This window comes from Mus musculus, chromosome 1 (assembly GCF_000001635.26).
Source record: "Mus musculus strain C57BL/6J chromosome 1, GRCm38.p6 C57BL/6J".
NCBI lineage: Eukaryota > Metazoa > Chordata > Mammalia > Rodentia > Muridae > Mus > Mus musculus.
In genome coordinates, this window is record NC_000067.6 from 187,793,249 (window position 1) to 187,814,132 (window position 20,884).

At 44.6% G+C, this 20,884-nt stretch overlaps 1 protein-coding gene across 11 annotated transcripts in view; it reads left to right on the forward strand.

The window, feature by feature from the left end:
* Esrrg (estrogen-related receptor gamma) overlaps window positions 1-20,884 on the forward strand; it is a 606,376-nt gene that overhangs the window by 184,739 nt on the left and 400,753 nt on the right. For all 11 annotated transcript variants that reach the window (XM_011238916.3, XM_006497165.4, XM_011238917.3 and 8 more), the window contains one exon: window positions 77-164. The gene's annotated coding sequence lies outside the window, so the exon portion shown is untranslated. The remainder of the gene's footprint in view (window positions 1-76; window positions 165-20,884) is intronic.

Sequence of the window (20,884 nt, forward strand, 5' to 3'; positions counted from 1 at the left end):
AAGAAAATGACCTCACCTTTTCCTTTTTTTTTTTTCCTTCCTCTTTTGGGTTGGACCCTTGCTTCTATCACATTAGAGCTACTTGCTGGTTCATCAATGAAGCAACCCGAAGTGATGAAGATGTAAGGAACGCATCCTACGCTAGCACTGTTGCAGTTGGAAAGGTAAGGTCCTCCCCATGAGCCTGGCAGATGTCCATGTTCTCTTAAGAGCTGTGTGATGCCATGCCCCAAGCTACACACCGAGGGTAAGGCAGCCCACTGACATCTTCTTCTGTTGTGTTGTGTTGTGTTGTGTTGTGTTGTGTTGTGTTGAGAGTTTCGTTTATAACCAATACTACGGTCAACAGAAAGGTCTGGGGTTTTGCTCATTTTGTCTTTTAAAATGTAAAAGAAGCATTTATTTATTTCTTTTAAGAAGGTTCGGTTTCAATACATAGCCTTGTCTCACTGTGTAGTCTTAGCTGGCTTGGACTCCTTATGTAGAGCAGGCTGGCCTCAAACTCACAGAGATCTGTCCTGCCTGTCACCCAAGTTCGAAGACCACAGGTATGCATCACCGTGGTGCCTTTCTCCAAAGCAGTTTTGTGGCATGTGTTGATGGGTAGATGTCACTGCATGGAGGTGGCAGGGACCAGGAGGCTCTCTGGCAAGGTTGTGCCCTCATTGTACTGATGAGTTGTGCTGACCTGTAAAATGTGGTTAGCAAGGTCAGTCTGTTTCTGAATGCTGTATTTTGGTAGAGTACAAAGTATTACCTATCTATGCGGCTGGTTCTGTGTTTATGGTAGGCAAAGCTCCCTGACTCTAAACTTACTTATGGACTCATTATCTATTGAATGCTCTGTTACTTCCATACATAAATGTTGAGTTTATTTCACTTTGTTTTTCGAAGGAAAACCATAGATGTCGCAGGTCCCATCCATTACTCTGCTGGTGTTCTGGGCACAGTGCCTTCACTTGGTCCTGTGAACCACACAGTGATGATTGTCACTGGAGGCTCAGAGGGTTGGCTTGGGGACCTGTTTCTGTCAGAGCTTTCCCACATAGGTAGACCTGAGGCAGGGTGAGCACCTACTGCTCCTTCCAGGTAGAAGCAGCAGTGAACTCCCTTGCTGCTGAGTTCCTGCTGCGCACATGCAGTAAGGCCTAATGGAGGAGTCCTTCTGCAGAAACGAGTGCCCACTCTGTCCCTGTTCTCTGAAGTGTTTGCTCCCGTGTCTGCTGAACATGGCAGACTTCTTAAGAGAATCAACAGGTTTTGGCTTCAGTGTGAAAATGGCTCTTTCAAACTGAAATGCCTTTCATGAAGGACCTGAGTTTGTTTCATTCACAAATTGGCAATGTTTCAGGGATGGGAAAATAGCTTTCAGTTCTTAGAAGCAGAGCGGAATGAAGGTAGCTCTAGCTTTGTTATTTCAGGTCAAGTTCCTAACAGGGAGTTCTGACCCCAGGCCCTTCTGTCCCCTGAGTCTAAGGTATGATATGTTGCTTGGTGTACTAGCCTTTCTTATTTCAAAAACATTTTTTGCACTTAAATCTACTTGTCTGAAGTGATAGGTGTTGTTTCAGAAAGCTCAAGTGTGCTTCAAATTCATGCTTGCTGCATTCCTACAAAAAGGAGCGATTATTTGGACATTAAAAGTAGGCTGGCTTTTATAAAGTATTTACCACAAGATTGATTTAAATGGGTGTTCTCTTGGAGCTTTTCAAATCTGATGATTTGAGAAAACGTAAGTGGTTCCTCAGTAGAGTTGGGACAAGACATCTATCTAACGCAAGGCATGTAAGAGGGTAGAGATCATGGAAAGAGGTCTTCTGTCAACTGCAGAGACATAAATGATGTGTGTATGTGTGTGTACATGTGTGTGCATGTGTGTGGGCATGTGTGTGCATGTGTGTGCATGTGTGTGGGCATGTGTGTGCATGTGTATGTTCATGTGTATATGTGTGCATGTGTGTATGTATATGTATACGTACTAATGGATTCACCATACTTGGTGTCTGTGTGGAGGCCAGAGGTAACTGCTGGCAATCTCCTTCAGTCTTCTTCTACCATATTTTAAAGATAGGGGACCCTCTTGCCTACATGTCCCTATGACTAAGGTTCCATGCAGATGACATTTTACATTCGTGCTTGTGACTTAAACTCAAGTCTTTACCCTTGGGTAGCTAGCATTTCCCTACACTGAACCATCTTCCACATTCAAGATTTAAATTTAGAAAATCATTTACTTTTGCGAAGTTTTCCAAAGAAAGACACCTTTATTGTTGCCAGAGTACATCAGAGAAAAAGAAGAAAAAAAAAAAAAAAAAGAAAGAAAGAAATCAGGCCAGCTCGAGTTTGGAAAAGATAAATAAATCTATTTGTTTGGCGGGTTGCATTCTGCATTATGCATGTACGTAAAAGTGAGGTTTGCTTTGATCCTGTCTATTAAAAGTTTATTTTTAAACTCAGACTGGGCAGGGATCCAGCAATGCTCTTTGTCCTGCAACACATCCTGGGCTTTGGGTCCCCAGCCTGGCAGAACTGTGGGGAAGCAGGAGGAAGAAGAGAACAGTGTGGATTGTTGATGGGTGCTCAGGGGTTTTCCCTCCCTTCCTCCCTTCCTCCCTTCCAGTTTTGAAATTCAAATTGAATGCAATTTTCAGCTCATTTGAGCCAGAATATAGTGTTGCTGAGCTTCAGTGGCTCCTAAATTCAAAACTCATGGGAGGAAACAGATATCATCTGTCACTGGGGTGGGAGAGAGGAGACTACACATTTTATTCAGAGGAGGCAGACCCCTAGTCACTAATTCCGACCTTCCGAGGACTAATCATTCACCAAGCAACTGATCAAGTAATCAATGAGACCTTCAAGCCACCCAGCTCCTGAAGTCTGGGAGTGGCTGCTCTCCTCTCCCGAGCTCTTAAGAATAATTGCTGGTCTATTTTTGTATCATTGGTATTTTAATACCTTTCGTGGCGAGCTGAGACAGAATATCTTGGCAGTCTTTTTTTTTTTTTTTTTTTTTCTGCCCTTCCTGGCTGTTTTTATTGTTTCCATCTTTAGTGACTTCGTCAATGTTGTTTACTTATGACGGAGAACTAGCAGAAGGATTGAGGCTGGCTCTGCAGGGACAAAATTTGAGCTATGTTTTACCAAATAGACAGTTGGGAAAAAAATATGTGTCTTTCTCAGGGCAAGCTTAAGTGGCAATTAAAATGGGAAGACCCACTCAGAGGGTACTGGAGCCTGAGAGTGTGGCTTATCTGCAGCGTGGATGTTTCAGGAACCCTTGAGAATGGCTCTCTGTGAATTTCTGACACACTGGATATGTGCCCTGGGAATACAAATGGATTTCAGCAATGATGATTTGACGTCCTTCCTCTGATTTCAGCAATGATGTGGGATGGCAGTCCTGATCCTGATGTGTGTGTTACAAGCTTTGCCCCTAGTGCTTAGCTTTGCACATTTAGTGTGAGCCAAAATTTCCAGGGAACCATGGAAGACATTAATTAGTTCTTCTTAGGCAAAATTTCCCCCAACACTCCATGAAAAATTTTATGATAAATTAGTTCTCAGTATATAGCCATGGCACTTAGAAATGCAAAATGTATGCAGTAAGAATATAAATATGTATGGCAGCATACATATTTATATACATATCGTGTGTGTGTGTGTGTGTGTGTGTGTGTGTGTGTGTGTGTGTTTATGCACTTTCAAGGCCTCTAAGTATGTGCCAGCAAGGACCTCCAAATGCTTACTTTCACATTAATGAAGTGATCAACCTCTTTATTGGCAATGCCCCTGGGCATTAGAGCCCTGGGAGCAGGCCATTGCAACATCTCCTAAGAAATTGTGCCCTGGCACATCAACTCTATTTTTCCCCTGGTGATATGTCAGTTCAGTTGTTGACAGAAGTTGAAGGAATCCAAGGGAATCTTGGGAAATGTGATGCATACTGAAAATCTGTGTTTGGGCTCAGCAACCAATCTTGGGATTTCCCACTGGTTGAGAGCATCTCGTGCAGCACTGATAGCCCTTGGGCTCCTGGGCAAGAGCATCTCTCCAGAAAGACAAGGCCATGGACAGAGGCTAGGGGCTTTCAGCATCATCAAGGTAGAGGGAGGAGCTGGAGGTAGAGTCAATAACCTGTCAAAGCTCCTTGGTGAAGACACCATGAAAGCCAGGAAATATGATGCCCAGAGAACACGTGAAGGCCCTGGAAGGGCAGGGGACCAGAGCATGGTGCTCTGTGCCCTTTGCACGTGTAGCCTTTGTAGTATCATCGACTAATGTAACACAGGAAAAAGCACTTTCCTGGGCACTGTGAGCTGTCCTAGCATATTACTTAAGTCAGAGAAGGAATTCAAAACAGGCTCTAATTTATAGTCAGCAAAAGTTCTGGGTAGCCAACAAGTTTGGGCTGATGTGTAAAGGGCAACTCATTGCCGTGGAGCTGAGTCCTAAACCTATAGGCTGTGAGGCAGTCTTCAGGTGTGTGTATGTGTGTGTGTGTGTGTGTGTGTGTGTGTGTGTGTGTGTGTGTGTGTGTGTATGTGTGTGTGTATGTATGGTAGATGTGTTATCTGTGTGTGATGGATATGGTAGTGATGGGTATAGTATATATGGAGTATGAATAATGTGTATGCGTGTGTTTATCATAGTGTGTTAGCATTGCATTAAATTGTGTGGCAGTCAGTTGTTGACAACTAAAGAACTGATACTTGCATGTGGGGATACTGACCACATGGGAAAATGGAAATATTCAGTGATGAGTTTAAGGTAAGGCAAAGGGCTTGAGTATCCTATGCCCACTCTATCCACTTTGGTAAGGAATCTGTATTTTAAGCAAGTTCTAAAATTAGTTAAAAGAGTTTTGATTTTCTATTTAGAATTATCTCTTCCATTAACATGTAGGCATATGAAAGAAATTTGTTGTGCTGATTTGTGGTGGATGAAATAGTTGTTCTCTAACCTAAGAGAGAGAGCAGATACTAGAGTTGAAATATCAATCTTTCTCAGATATACACCATATACTCTAATAGTTTTCCCAATTGATCTCTCAGTAAAGCAAATGTACTCTAATCTGAAGCTGAGAGAAACAATGGTAAACGAATAGATTCTGCACGGATGCTAGAAAGACTTGTTCAAGAAAAGAGCAACCCATGGTGCCCCGAAGAAGACACTGTAAGGCAGTCAGACTGGGTTCAGGTGGGCAGACAGAAGAGACACAAGTCAAAGACAGAGGCGGGGTAGTTGTCCAAGAGATACCAAGTTGTGTGGGATTAGGGGGGATGAGGAATCTCATCCATGAAACTGCCATTGCATGTTGGTCTAAAGGAAGAGTGTAGCCCTGGTTAGACCAGGCTAGACCTCCCAGCATCAGAGCTAGCAAAGACAGTTTTATGGAAACTAGACTGCAGGAAAAAATATGGAACCAGTAATAAAAATGGACATGGAAAGGACGGATAAGATATATGGACAGAAATATGAATAATTTGTGGCAACGAGCTGTTGAATGATCAACATTTTGCAGTTTGTTTTCTAAATAGATTCACTATGTAGATAGGGGCTACTATTAACCATTGCAGTAGAAGTGCTTAAGAGACAGCCAAGTGGGTTTCAGAGAACCTAGTTTCGATTCACAGCACTGACTCGGTGGCTCACAACCATCTATTACTCCAGTTTCAGGGGACCTAACAGATGCTTCCTGCCTCCACAGGCAATGTCCTTCTAGGTTGATCTATATAATTTGACCATTCTCTTCTAGGACAATAACTAGAGCCCAGCACCACCGAAATAAACCAAAGAGATGGATCAATGAGAAATATATGTAGCGCTTCTTCTTTTTTGTTTTTTCCTCAGACTTGCTACAAAAGTGATTGTTGTCCCTGAGGCTAAGGAAAGCTTATAAGGAAAGAGAATGCAGAGAGTGGAATTTGTAAAGCTAAACAATAAAGGAAAAGAGACACTTACCCCCAAATGACTAGAGAGGAGCCAATGGGAATAGGTTCTTAATTTGAGAAGTGTTCCCATCATCTGTGACATCCAGGTCTCCAGAAGGGAAGGCCTCACATACCCAAGGAAATGATAGAAAACTGGAAAGTCCAGTTACCGGATTTGATTTTACACCTCACCTCGTGATGATTGGTGTTGATTGTTCAACTTGGCAGCATGGCCTCTAGATGTGCACATGGGGGATCAACGTTGCTTCATTCATGTGCAAACACCCCACCCCGTGGGAGGGTCCATTCCCTTGGCTGGGATCCCAGACTGTACGAGCAACTCCAGGCATCTGTCATTCTCTGCTTCCTGATTATGACATGATATAACCAGCTGCCTTAAGCTCCTGCCATCTTGACTTCACCTCCAGCAGGGACTGTGCCCTTGAATTGTTAGAGCGAGCCCTTTCTCCCTTAGGTTGCAGTTCTCGGGATAGTTCACCATAGCAATGGGAAGCAAAGCTAAGACGAATCTTGTACAGTTGTTTTGAATGAACACGCTACACTCCTTAAATATTACAATAAATTAAATCCCACCGCCTGCCTGTAGTTTCTTGGGACCAGCTGATGAATGCTAGCTGTTCATCTTAAGTGAACTCAGTATTATGCATTTTAGCAGCCAGGTTTCAATGCTGGCCCCAACCAGAATGGCGTACCCTTCATAACTCAAATCCCTACATAAGTAAGTCATGGAGATTCTTCATATCTTCCCAAGTTTAGCAATGATCTGGCAAAAACAAAACAAAACAAAACAAAACAAACAAACAAACAAACAAAAAACAAAAAACACCCCCCCAAACCATTGTATTAACACATCACGTTCTTTTGGCTGCTAGTCTTTGCCTTAGAAAGCAATTCCTAGGGGACCTTGTGTGTTCCCTTTTTCACTCCAGGTTTGTGGACTTCCCCATCTTTGACTTCCAGCTCCCCACCAGCCCACCAGGCTCCCTTTCAGGTGTTCTAAAACCTCAGCTATTCTCCAGGACTTGCCTTAATTGTCTTCTTCCTGCAGCTGTTCCTGACCAGTTTTTTAAGAAGGAATTTGGCAGCTGATGGGCACTTGAGTATGGTTTTATATCTAGCTGGAGACAAGTCAGCCTGTTCTGATCTCTCCCTACATGTTCCTCAAACACTTCTGGAAAGACGAGACTGTGTTTTAGTGTGCTTAGTGGTCCTTTTTTCTTTACCACAGTGAAGTCCCTTATTTTCCCTAACAAAGTCTGCATAGGGGGTGCTTGCTTCTGTCGATAGGAATACTTGTACAGAGAAGACAGTGACAGAGGGGACATGGTCCACAGACCATGGAGTCAGAATGTAGTTTTTCTCTGATGTCAGAGGGGGGCTTGAGCAAACAGTGGTTCCAAGGAAAACTCAGGACAGGTGACAAATGCTCATCAGATGGATAATGGATCCCGTACATGGTGAGCAGCAAAGTTGGAGATAGACAGAATGAAGTGGAAAGGAGTCATGTTGAAGGCTGTCTACAGGGAAACAGATTAGAAGGGAGATTAAAGATGAAAGGGGAAAGGGTGAGTGTGAACAGGGAGAAGTGAGTCAGAGAAAGGTTCCTCAGAGGGGATGTGAGTCAGAAAGGAAGATTACATAATGGACTTGGCCGTCTCAGAAGTGTGTATGCTGGGGAGGGGCGGTGTGGGGTAAGGGGCTGCTGTGGACTGGGAGAGGGAAGGTCTCCCGCAAGCTACACAGTAGCTGAGGATGCGGATGAGGTCAGGAAGACGTGCGGGCATGAGTCGGGGTGTGGGTAGTGCTCAGGGAGGGTGAGGACGGTGGGTGATGACATTGTTGGCAAGCTGCTGTGCTTGGACGGGGCTCCCAGGCTGAGCATCTTTATAATTGAATGCATTGGTGAAGAGGAAGACAGGAGACGGAGCCCAGCATTCTCATTCAGCTTTTATGGAAAATTGTCTAATAGGCTTAATGTCGTTTCTCAGTGTCCCCCTTCCAGGAGCTACTGTGCCCCCTCTTTAGGCTGATGCATGCTTCTTGGCTCTTTGAAGCTTCAGCCAAGCCAAACCACCTCTGATACCTTTTCATTCATTTTTGTTATTCTCCTCATTGGGAATGTTCATCTACATCTTCTTTAGTTTTGACCCCACTCCTATTGGAAGCCAACATCCCAGCTTAAAGAGCTTCCCTTCCAAGCCCTGTGTCCTCCACCCACTCCCACCTTGTCACCCCTCCCACACTCACATGTGCCAGTCCTTCATTATCTTCTGTGCATTCACTTAATACTTTCCAACTTTATGGGATGTTCTGTTACCTCTGACCTGTTCCCTGTCCCTTCTAGGTAATGAGTTCTAGTGTGTCCTATCTTCTTGTACTTTCAGCGACACATGGTAAAATGACCAATGAATATTTAGAAAGAAGGAAGGCCAGAGGGCAGACTTAGGTGTCGTTACTCAGAAATACCATCTGTTTTGTTTGGGAGATAGACTCTTTCAGTTGCCCAAAACATGCCCATTACATTAGGTTAGCTGGCTATAAGCCCCATGAACCCTTTGACTCCATGGTTCCACTGTTTGCATTATAAGCATGCCAGGATGGCCCCCATTATTTTTGAGTGTTCTGGAGATTATACGCAGGCCCTCAGACTTGCAAGGCATGTGCTTTCCCAGTGAACCATCTTCCCACCCCATAGATGGGATAAAAGTTGTGGAGTTCTGTGACTCTGAATTCATTCACACGGGGTGTGATATGAGCACCCATCTGTAAGCCTGTGTTGTCACCTCAGCTGAAAGCTCCAAGCAGCACCTCTGAGTTTCTCCCTAGCCCTTGGCATGCACCACACCAGTTCCTGTCTCTACAACGAGCACTCAAGGTGCCTCATGTAACTGCACCTGGTAGTATTGACCTATCTCTGTCAGCTTTGTTTCACTAAATGTATCTTCCATGTTTTTCATTTTGTCATAGGTATCAGAATCTCCTTTTTTTCAAGTGGAACGATATTCTATCATGATTTGTTTCCCCACTCATTTTTTGATGGCCATTTGGGTTGTTTCCCCAAGGGGCCATTGTTCTGAACGCTAAAATACCGCATTCACCATGTAATATAGTCTCTGTGGGCATAGTTAGGGCTGGTAGCTCCAGAAGGGAAGGACAGAATAAACTAAAGAGTCATCTCTGTGCCTGGCAACATCATCAGAAGTAAAGAGGCAGGGCATGGAGTTCGGGTGACGGTAAATGCAAAGAGTTGGCACCAAGGGGCTCTTCAGCCATTCGCTCTACCTTGCTCTTAAAGTGGGAGAGCAAGATGGATGCGAAGGGGTGAGGAAAAGTGAATCAGTTGAGGAGAGACGCTGTGGGAAGGAGGTGGGAAGGAGGTGGGAAGGAGGGGTGTGGTTACAGCTGACAGGGATTCCACTGGTGCAGGGCTTCTGTGAGTACAAGGGACACTGTAATGAGAAGGCCAGGCAGTCTACACACAGTGCCTTTCAACAAGCTATACGCATAAAGAGCTTGCACTACAAGATCTGCCACCTTAGAGCTAATAACAATATATAAAATTAGATCCTATGGGGAACTCTGGGTACCAGTCACTTACACTCAACATTTTTTTTTTTTTTTCCAGTTGGACTAGTTTTGGCTACTTTCTTCTCTTGACTTCTCAGTACCTAGAAAGGGATTCTTAAGCTCATCCCATGAAACTTCCCCAGAGCGTTGCTGTTAATGGTGGGAACTGAGTGTATGCTAGTGTGTGTATGACCGTGTGTGTGTGTGTGTGTGTGTGTGTGTCTGTGTGTGTGCATGTGATATGATGTGTTTAGGTATCTACAGAGGCCAAAATAGAGCTTTGGATTCCCCAAAGCTAAACAGGCAGTCATATGAGTTACTTTGACGTGGGTGTTGGGAACTTCCTCTAGGAGAGCACGAAGTGTTCTTAATGGCAGAACCTTCTCTAGCCCCATCCTTGGCAGCTCCATTTCTGTGTCCTAAGCTTTTAACACCCCGTGGATCGTCTAGAAGATTTCTCCTGGTTTAAAGGGTAGGAGAGCTAGATTTTACTGGACCCTCTTAGAAGCCACAGTCCTTCTTCACCCTCTTCTTGCCCATCTCACAGCCCCAATATGAGATTCACAGCCACTCCCTGGATTGAAAAGCCGCCCTAAACAGGAACCTATTGCATGCCAAAGCCACAAAGCTCTTGGACTCTAACAGCAAGCACCAACTTTAACTTCCCAAGGTATTTCCTCCCAACACTGAACTGGCTGCCTTTTTGGAAGTTTTTTTTTTTTTTTTTTTTTTCTCTTTTTTCTCTTTCTTTTCTTTTCCACTTCAGACATTTAGTGCTTGGGCCCATTTCAAGCAGCCTCTGATCCTCTGCCTAGGCTTCACCAGCCCCTCCAATCTACCCTTGGGGAGTCTCGCTGGTCACTTTGCAGAGGCCCCCTCAGGCCAAGAAAGCTTTCCTCACTTTGTTTCTGCTTAACCCCTGCCCTTCAGGGTGCTGAGGGGCGGGCTCTGGGCTGCCTCCCTTGTAGTCTGTTCTTGCTTGCAGGTGATTAGCAGGTGGCTTCTAAGCAGAAAGGAACTTTGCCCCAGGCTTCACTCTCCCATAGGCTCTCGCCGTTTTGCTACAAAAGAGAAAAATGGAGCCTTTGAAGAGTGTATATACACTATTCATGTACTTTTCAGAAAGAGAGAAGTGTCTATAAATTTCCAGGATTGGTATTAGATTTTTTACTTTGTTACCGGAGAGCAGAACTAACGGGTTATGGCTCGGATGGCTTTTGGAATGAAAAGGAGCCAGCTGCCATTTCTAAGCACCTAGCCTTTCAGCAAAGCTTACTTGAAAATGTCTCTCTCGACACTAATTCCCAACAAGTTGTATTCCAGCGGGGAGCTGTGACCGCTGAGTACAGTGACTGGGGCTCCTCTAGGGGAGCTTGCTTTCCCACCCACAGCGTTGAGCACTGTGTCTGTCCATCTGCTACTTGATGACCAGAGGACAGCTGTCTTCTTGCTGTCCTCTCTGCCTCAGTCCCCCAGGCCGTTTGCCACCTATGCTGCTGCCTGCAGATTCCCCCAAGTATTATAAGTTCTCTCAACAACTTGAGTCAGTGTCTTAGCACTAAATGAAACCTGATACTCCCCTCCCAGCCAGCCCCCCCCCACAGCCCCCAAATCTCTGAACTATTGGGGACAGTGTGATATTTCCTCAGACTCTCAAAGTTAAAGTAAAATCAAGGAAACTACTCTTTCCTAAGCTTTTTCATTTAAAATTTGTGTTACATTTATTTGTGTGTGGCGTGAGAGTGTGTGTGGAAAACCTGCAGGGATTTTCTCTCTTCTCCTACCAGGGATCTGACTCAGATGCTCACGGTGGAGGCAGCATCCTCTCCCCAGTGTTCCCGGCCTTCCCAAAGCTCACACTCTTTAGTACAACTCCTCGAGTTTTGGTAACCCCCCCCCCCAAATTACTTTGTTTCTACTTCATAGCTATAATTTTGCTATTGTTATGAATCTCATATGCAGGATACCTGATAAGCCACTGCTGGTGTGACCCACGGGCTGAAAACTGCAGCTTTACCTATTGAGTCATCTTTCAGGTCCCAGTCTCCAGTTGAAAAATAAAATTAAAGAAGTTCTCTTGAGCCTGTCTCCTTCTTCTGCCACATCAACATTTCTAGACTGATTGACATTTGCAATCGAGGTGTGTGCTGAATGGAGCTTGCCTTCCTTCTTTTTTTTTTTTTTTTTTTTTTTTTTTTTAATTTTCTTTTTTGTTTCTCCATGGTTGTGCCAAAGGTAGCTGTTTTAAGTAGCCACTTAAAGGACATCTGCCCAGAGAAGAAACCCTCCACCTCCTTGGGTCTTTGCTTCTGGATAGATCTTTTTATTCACTGAGTTTTGAACACGTGGTGTCCACCTGAGCATCTGTGCCTGTATTTGGCCAATGAGGGCTGAGCTGTGGGGCAGAGCCTCCAGAGGCCTGGCGGACACTCTGTGTATCACTGCCAGAGGAGCGCCTTTGGATCTGTGAGCATGGGAAACCCAGATCTGTTCACTCTGGCTTTTATCTAGCGGAAGTGTGTTGGATTTTGGGTTGTCTGTAAAAAGGCAGGTAAACGATCACCCATGAGATCCTCATCTGTAGTGCGACTTAGATTATCTGGTCCTCAGGGAATCTGGAACATGGAATAGCTGCTCATTGTACAAAAAACAAGAAAAGAGGGAGCTTATTTTCTCTCTCTCCCCCTCTCCCTCTCCCCCTCTCTCTTTCTCTCTCTCTCTTTCTTTCTCTGTCTCTTTTTCTCTCTCTCTTTCTTCCTCTGTCTCTTTTTCTCTCTCTCTCATGCACACACACATACACACACACACACACACAGAGGGGAGGGGAGGGGAGGGGAGGGAATGGGAGGGGAGGGGAGGGGAGGGAAGGGGATGGGAGGGGAGGGGAGAGAGAGAGAGTGTGTTACAAAACCTCAGACTGTGCTGTGTTTGAGAATAACCTTACAAAGGTAGAACTTTGGAGTACCCCCTGTGAATGACTGCTGAGTTCTGGTCTCAACATGTTTATATGACAACAGTCGTAAAAGCTGTTTGTCCATCTCCTTGCAGGCAGGCACAGAATCAAGACAGACTTTGTTTCCCAGAGGGAGTAAAGGTGACATGGAGTGCTGTATGTCCAATAGGATGGCCCAGGAAATGGCCTGCTTTCTGTAACCTGGGGTTCTTTAGAAAGGGGTAGATAGTAAAGAAGAAAGCATCAGGGTGAACCTGAGAGAGCTGCTGGGTGTAGCCTTCATGGGAAGATAATGGCTTCTGTTAGCTATTGAATGGACGACCAGAAGCAGGACCTTGGGCACACTGCATTTTTCCAAGTCATGTACCTGCTCTACCATGAATAAAATTCAACTGGGTGCCTTGCAAGCATAAGGACCTAAGCTCCTCCCCTCGGATGAAACAGTGACTACCTTAACACCCTTTTATAATCACAATGCCAAGGAGTAGGAGGAGGAGGAGGAGGAGGAGGAGGAGGAGGAGGAGGAGGAGGAAACAGGGATCCCCATGATCTACTGGCCAGGGAGATTGGCCTGTTTGCCAATCTCCAGGCTAAGGAGGACTGTCTCAAAATCCAGGATGGATGGACCCTGAGGAACAACACCAAAAGTTGTTGTCTGTCCTCCATGTGTACCTTCATCTTCGAATACATGGATACATGCATACATGCACACATGCGCGCACACTTGGTACAGCAAATGATACCAACACCAATAAACAGGCTACTACCTTAGCCTTCCCTGGGCTTACAGTTGTTCTTTTTGAATCTCCATGGCAACAATAGTTTTAATTATAGAGAGCCAAAATGATGCCTTGTATATCAGATGTGGCTCACCTTTTTTCCCCCTGTGGACAGAAGTCTGATTGGGGGAAACGTTCCGTGGGTTTTTCCTTCTAGGCTGGACTTGATTATCTTCTCTAACCGTTAGGTCTTTTGCTTATGAAGTGTGTGAGGATAAACTGAAGTTTTACAGGGCTGAAGGGCCTGATGGACTGAGGCCCCTGTGACACCACACTGAATTCTTTGTCGGGGAGGCAGCCCTATTTGCTCAGCCAGCCCCCTTGGGAGCCTGGTGAGATGCTGCCTCAGGATCCACTTTGGCTGCTCTGTTTTAGCCACTGGAAATCTGCCCATTTAGGGCAGAGACTTGGGTGAGGTATCAGCTGACAGTTATCCTTGACAACATTTAGGCGAAGGCAGGGGAGACAAGCAAGTAACTCCACAGAAGGAGCAGTCACAGAGACGCACACTTCATTCACACTGTTTTCCTGACCAGAGCTTCAGAGGGGACCCTGGGCTTCTGGGCTCACCTCCCGGCCGGTTTCCCATCTTTATTTCTGATACTGCTTGCTCTTTGAATTTCCCCTCAGGTTTGTCGAGGGACCACAGCCTATCTGAATATGTCTGGGCTCCCTCGTCTCCAAAGCCCCTGCAAAGCTAAATAATCTCCCCCTCAGGTAAACATAAATCATTGTCTACCTTCTTTGCTCCTTCACTAGACCTTCTGATGTATTCATTAATTATGGCCCCTGCCTGGTGGCACGATGATGGCTGAATCGTACCTGGGTGCATCTTCCCTAGACTGCCCCGTTCCTGACACTCAGCCTTAAACTCCCACTTGGTGTTAAAAAGGTCCTTCTTCTGAGAGATGGACAGCCAGATGGTGGAAAATCAACGTGGGTACCTTCATGAAGTTTCCAGAAGGAGGGCAGAACACTGTTGTCCTTAAAACCTGGCATAAGGCTGGAGAAACACACTGCAAAGACAAGGCAGGGAGAGAAGAAAGATCAGTATGGAGGGAGGCAGGGAGGGAGGGAGGGAGGGAGGGAGGGAGGGAGCTAGTAAGGCTAGTATGCCTGTTTCTGGTCTGGTCACCACAGCATCTCCCTTTTCTGCTTCATTACTGTCCTGGCTCCATTCCTGCTCTGGATTCCTTTAACAGTGAAGCCAATCACAGCCCAGGCTCTCTAAGCCCAGGATGTCCAGGCAGAAACCACTTAGCAATGGGCATCATGATTCCGATTTCTAATTCTTTTCCAGATTATTTTTCAAAAGAGAAAACAAAAAGTCCCCATTTTTGGTAAATCTTGCTTAACTAATGACCCAGCCTCCCTGTTTGCTTAGCTTCCACGTTCAGGAAGCTTCGAGACTCCAGATTTTGATTTCGGAGTTCAGGCATGTTAATGAAGTCTTTGTATGAAAGCCGAGGGGTTCTGTTTCTTGTTTGTTAGTTTAATGAGATTTTGTGTTAAGAACGGCACCATGAATCTGTCAGCATTAGCTTGGCTGCATGTGTGTAGCTCAGCAGCTTTGAGACCCTTGAAATGTCTGTTTTTAGGACAGCAGCGGGGGGCTAATGAAAAGGCTTTGTTGATTTTAACGAATTGCAAGCCACTGTAGCCAAAATAAATATAATCTGCTTTTTGGATTAGTTGTCACAGATGATTTTGCCTACTAACAGTGATTAAAGAATGTGTGTGGACCAGAAGCCTAGCCGTTCTCCAGTGACTTTGGCTAAAACAGCAATAAACAGAAGTAAATAAAGACTTAGGGTATTAGTTATCTTTAATAAACAGCGACACCAAATGTACAGTGCGTAGGCGTGAAGGGAGGGAGGGCTGTCAAATACCTGTGTGGCACATGTGACTTCAGCTCTTGCTGCCACAAAACACAAAGCACCAACAAGAAGGAACACTTGCTTCTGAGAACCTAGAGTGGGGCCTGGCTGGTGCCATCCGTGCTGGGGTAGCTGTACCTGCGTGTGGGCTGGGTAGAAGCCCACCGTCAGTCCTGGTTCTCAGGGGCTCTCAGTGCTGGTTGGGCTCATCACCATTCTGTTCTCATCTTCTCTTGGACTTGGGGACCAAAGTTGAAATCCTGCAACTATAGGATTAGAGTCTAAATCTGAAGGCAGTGTTAATTACTTGTGTAATTATTAACCTCCTTGCCTGGTAATTCTTCCCAGCTAATGAGCAGGACAGTGGAGCTGCCTCCGTCCCACTGTATCCCCACTGCAATGAAAAGACTTGCCCAGCAAGCAAGCCCCATCCTTCCATTTCTCCAGGGAAGTCTGTGGATGGGGTTTCCCTTCAATGCTACTTAACTATGCCCCGTAGAATGAAGGATTGTGGCTGAAATCCTCCTTAGCAGGGTAGAGCTCCTGTCTTCTTATAGATTCTGCTCCAGTAGAAGATGCTAAGGCAATACACACAATAAATTTGAAAATAATAAGTCACTTGTGTAGTCAAACACACACACAAAAAAACAGAAACTAATGAAAAACAATCAAACAACAACAACAAACCACTCCAAAGCAGAGATGCTGTGATGACTCCTATTGTTTCTAACTGTAGCAAATGCTTTAAGGCATCCTTGGGGTACTTCATCTCTGATGGCAAATTACAAACCATCCTTGGCTTCTTGCCCTCCTGCCAGGCAAGTATGGATATACTTGTTGACAGACGCAGAACCAGGTGCGTTCAAAGCATGGGAAGGGATCATGGAGCCGCCCAGCAATTGAGCAGTGGCTTTCTAGTCTCATGTGTTAGCAAAGCAGATTGTATCTTGTCAGTTACTATAAGAAGCTGTGGGAGGTTCCAGGTGAGACTCGAACCTGCGCTGCTGCCAACCTCTGAGATGCTTGTGGTTCTTATGGCTGCATGCGGCTTCCATGGCACTGGGGATGCAGACACTGAGGTGCGTGTGACTGTATGCTCTATGCTCCATTTGTGAAGCAGGGTGATAGCACTTAGGACTTAGGGTTTCCGCTATCCATGATAGAAATAATCTCACTTTTCTGCCGCTGACTTCCTAGGTTTCCCTGTGTCCCTATGGATGACACAGAAAATGGGCTAGGTACTCCTATATACTTAACTTATTTATCTAGGTCACCCCTTTCTTCTTGCATTCAGCATCAGTGAGGAGTGAGGTGTCCCTGGCCTTGACCTCTTCTGCCCTGTTCAGCAGGTCCTAAGCCTTGACCTCTCCAGGGCAGGTCCTGGGCAGATGGCCAAGTGCGACTGAAACCCAGAAACTGTTACCACTTTGCCCAGAGAAAGCCCGGAGGAATCCCCTTAGAGTCCATTCATCTTTAGAATTTCTTTTCCAAATCCTGTAAATTCCCACAAGGTGACAAGATGGGTCTATTCTACACTGGCAATGGTCTAGTCTCTTGTATTTCCTTCATAGTAAATTTGAAAAGTTTGTGAAATATTCTCAAGGAATACTTATCATGACCCCAGAGGTCATGTCCAGGTGGGTAAACACAAGAATACATTTGTATCTATGGACAGATGTACATACGTGTTCATGGCATACAGCCAGAGTCAGGCTCTCTGGGTCTTCTGGGTACATCTGCTCTAAGTTGGTTATCTTGATCAACTCTGTTTGTGAGACTTTAAACACTATGTTCTGGTTTGTGATGAGCCATGGCCGGCTGAGATCAATATTAAGTTCTGCCTAAATTCTTTCAAATGAAGCAAACACCAGGCTGTCAGGCATGCTCACACTGGTGTCTCCCTCTCTAATAACCTTGGATTTCAACCTTGCGTTTTCCATGAAGGAAGCACTCCCCTGTGGAGCGATGATATTCAAGTTTAGCTTGTTTCTGCAAACGTTTTTTTTTTTTTTTTTCTAATATACATCTAAATTTCTCATATGCTACATGGACCTACCTTCCTACATTTCTTTAGGGCTTATGTGGCATCTGCCATCATTTCTATGAATAACATAACAACGTGTAGGGATACTCAGTCATAGACTTATTAGAATAAAATTTAATACAGATGCTGTGTTCATTTTCCATGGAAGTCTGACTTGGGTGTCTGGCATTTTGAAATAAGAGGAAGTAATTATCTTGTTATACTACCATACCCTGACAGGTGGGACGGACCTGAGCAAAAGCTGGGTTCTGCTTAAAATTCAAATTAACACCCAGGTCATCTCTGTGCCTCTACGGAAACATGATATTCCTTCTCTCTGCAAGACTAATTCGCAAGTGGAATGTGAGTTACTCTTGTCTGACTTCTCCAGAAGAAACCTGGCTATGCCGTTCTGAGCCCCTCTTTGTTGCCTACCCTTTGCAATCTTTAAGAGAAGAATAAAAAGAATGTGTTCTGTGTTGGTAAGTTATTAAAGAAGAGGGCTGTTTACCAGGAAACGTCCTTAACCCGGCCCATGGTTTATACTGGTTGGTATTTAAATACCAGCTCTTCTGCAGCTGACCCTGAGTGTTCTAGCTGTGTGGTTAGAGTCTTCACCAATGCCTTTGCAAAAGAACTTTTCTCAGCTCAGACCCTGAAGTACCGTTTCTTACAGCGTCTTAGCACTTTGACAAATTTCAGTGCCCGGTGAATTTTCTCCTTAAAGGATGGACTAGAAGCCTTGGTTCAGCAGGTGAGATCGGTCAGCCCGAGGTTCCTGAGAAGAGACCTGGAACCTGAGCAGATAAGATTCGGTGTGTGTGTGTGCGTGTGCGTGTGTGTGTCCTTTGTTTCTCAGAATAAATACTTTTATTTTGAAATGGAAGGTTAGGGTGGCTTTGGCTATTTTACATCTTCCCAGACTACACATTTCACTGTAATCCCTGATACTGCCTGTACATGAAATGCTGTATTCTTAATTTAATACTCTCAAATCTGATATGGATACAGCAGGGATTGGGGGGGGGCTTCTCTTTCTTCGTAGAATGGATTAACACCATCTAGAATTTTATTGATGGACCTGGAACCTTGGATATTAGACTGAGTTTCAGAAATTTGTAACTTCAAATATATGGCTTCCCAGTGTACCTAGCACTGACTTTTATAGGTTATTTTTCTTATTAGCTAATACTCTGCATTGTTACAAATATTTTATTAAAATCCAAAGTAAATTTAGTCGAATTCAAAAGTATGAATCCTGGAAAAAAATTACTTTTCTCATAGTTAAAAAATTTCATAGTGAAAAAAATTAGTAACCAAGTGCGGGAGGAGGGTGGAAAGAGATCACATGGAGCTTGAATTCCAAGAGGAATGGAGCACCTAAGAGTTGGACACTCAGAAACTTGTAGCTTCTGCCCTGTGGGAAGACCCGCTCCAAGTCCCACCCTTAAAGATAGGTGGCAATCAGGTTAAACTCCTTCCACTACCATGTAGATTCAAGGCAGAAAGAGACGAGCCAGGTATTCCTTTTGAAGAAACTTCGAGTCACACATTGGCATTCTCCTCTCTGTGGTAGTGACTCTCACTAAGACAGTTGAAATGAAGAAGAGAATTTAGGAAACATATTAAAATTGGTCTCAGAAAACAGGAGTTTCCCCAGAGTAAACAAAATGAGTTGTCCCAGAACCCAGCGTTTGGAACAGTATTACAAATGCCTCAGTAGATTTTAAATGAGCCAAAACATGTTCCAATATCATTTAAAAATAACAGCTTAAAAGGGCTCATATATAAAGACATAAAAGGCATTTTGACATTTAATATGAAAACAGAATTTTGATGAACTGGGTAAAAATGAGTCAGAGACATATGGATTACATATTTCTTATAGTGTGCCCGCATTTTAAAAATGAGGCAGAAAAAAAAATCTGGCAAAATATTTTTGGGGAATTTGCTACATATACTATATTTAAAAAGAGGTGAGGATGGACTCCAGACTGCTGTGACTGCTCATGACATTGAATTTGATAACTTTTAATTTGCGCCTCCCAGATTCCTGTGAAATAGCTCAATCTGTCCATGTGCTCTGGAAGTAAGTAGTTAGAGAAACTCTCCCAATTCCTTTGGTCATGAATCAGTCACCAAACATATACCTGCAGGAGCATGCCAAATGCCAGGCACTGGGCTAGACTCCTACAAATTGGGAGACCTAGCCTTTAGGACAGGTTTATACCATTAGGAATGGGCTTACAAGTTTCTGGGTGCCAGAAATTCCAAGTGCTTTGGGATAGATCAAGGATCCTATTTGTGGAGCATTCGTAGTGTGCCGATGAGCTCAGAAGGGTAGTTCTTGCCCTGTATGGACAAAGCCATGGGTTTGATTGCTAGCACTCTATAAACTAGGCTGATAGTTCAAGTCAATGGTCCCAGCATCCAGGAGATAGAGGCAAGAGGGTCAGAGCATTTATTATATACTAAAATCTTCCTATACCTTATCATTCAGAACTGTTAGATATGGTAGATATGGTTGTTGTTTTTTTTATAAAGTTAAATTGTGTGTTTGCCTGTGCACACATAGGCAAGTGCATTTGTATGCGCTTGCAGGCTTGCTTATACCATAGTCTATACATGTGTGTAAGTTGGGGGATAGCTTCTAATACCCGCCTCTGAAGATTGATTAAAACTGAGCCTCTTTTCTTGCCCCCCCCCTTTCTCCCTGCTGTATGTGCCAGGCTTGATGATCCAAGAGCCTCAGGGGACTCTCTTGTTCCTACTCCCCCCCCCCCCCCATCTTCCTACAGGATTCCTGTCGTTACAGCTGTGTACTACAAATCTACCCTTTACGTGGTTTCTGGAGGTTTGAACTGAGGTCCTCCAGCTTTGATGACAAGCACTTTTACCCACTGAACCATCACCCCAGTGCCTGCCTCTCTATTTTAGATGATGAAAAAGCCAGTGTGACAGTCACTCATGCATATTTGGCGACCCGTGGAGTGTTGACACACTCAGACATATTGGTACCTTTCAGCATTTCCATTTGAGTTGATGGACTCTTGAAACTCATCTGACTCAGGATTCATCTGAACCAATAGCTTGTGGCACAACAGAGGTTCATTCAGTACACATCTCAGCATTAAGAAAAGATTCTTTTGTCATCTTTAAGGCCTGGAGTTGCCCCGTGAAAGAAACAAATGAATAGATCCAGTTACTTTGTCAGAGAAAACAGGCACAGGGAGTGCAGGGCCAGAGAAATCCTCTCAGCCAGGCATTGCTCATTCACATGCGTGGACACCATGAAGCCACACCCATCAAGAAGATAAATTCTGGCAGAGACCAGCCCAGATTGTATATAGCCCTGGGAACCAATATAGTGACAACTGTTGATAGCCAGGGTACCTAACTAAGTTAGCTGGGCAGCCAAGGAAGATGGAGGCAGTTGAAGCTCAGGGTGAGAGGTCAGTTCACTATGACATGAACTTTTCCCCACTGAGTGGTTACGGCAAGTGTGACATGCAGTTGGGGGTCTAGTGATGTTGAGCACAGCTCAGGATACTCAGGATATTCCATCTGCGTTTGCATGAGCAAATGGGAAGAGAGAAAACGAATGCAGCACACTTTGTACTTTAAAACAACAACAACAACAACAACAACAACAACAAACAATATATTTGAGGAGATATAGAAGGTATGGCCTTACTGGAGGAAGTCTGTTTCTGGAGGTGGGCTTTAAGAGC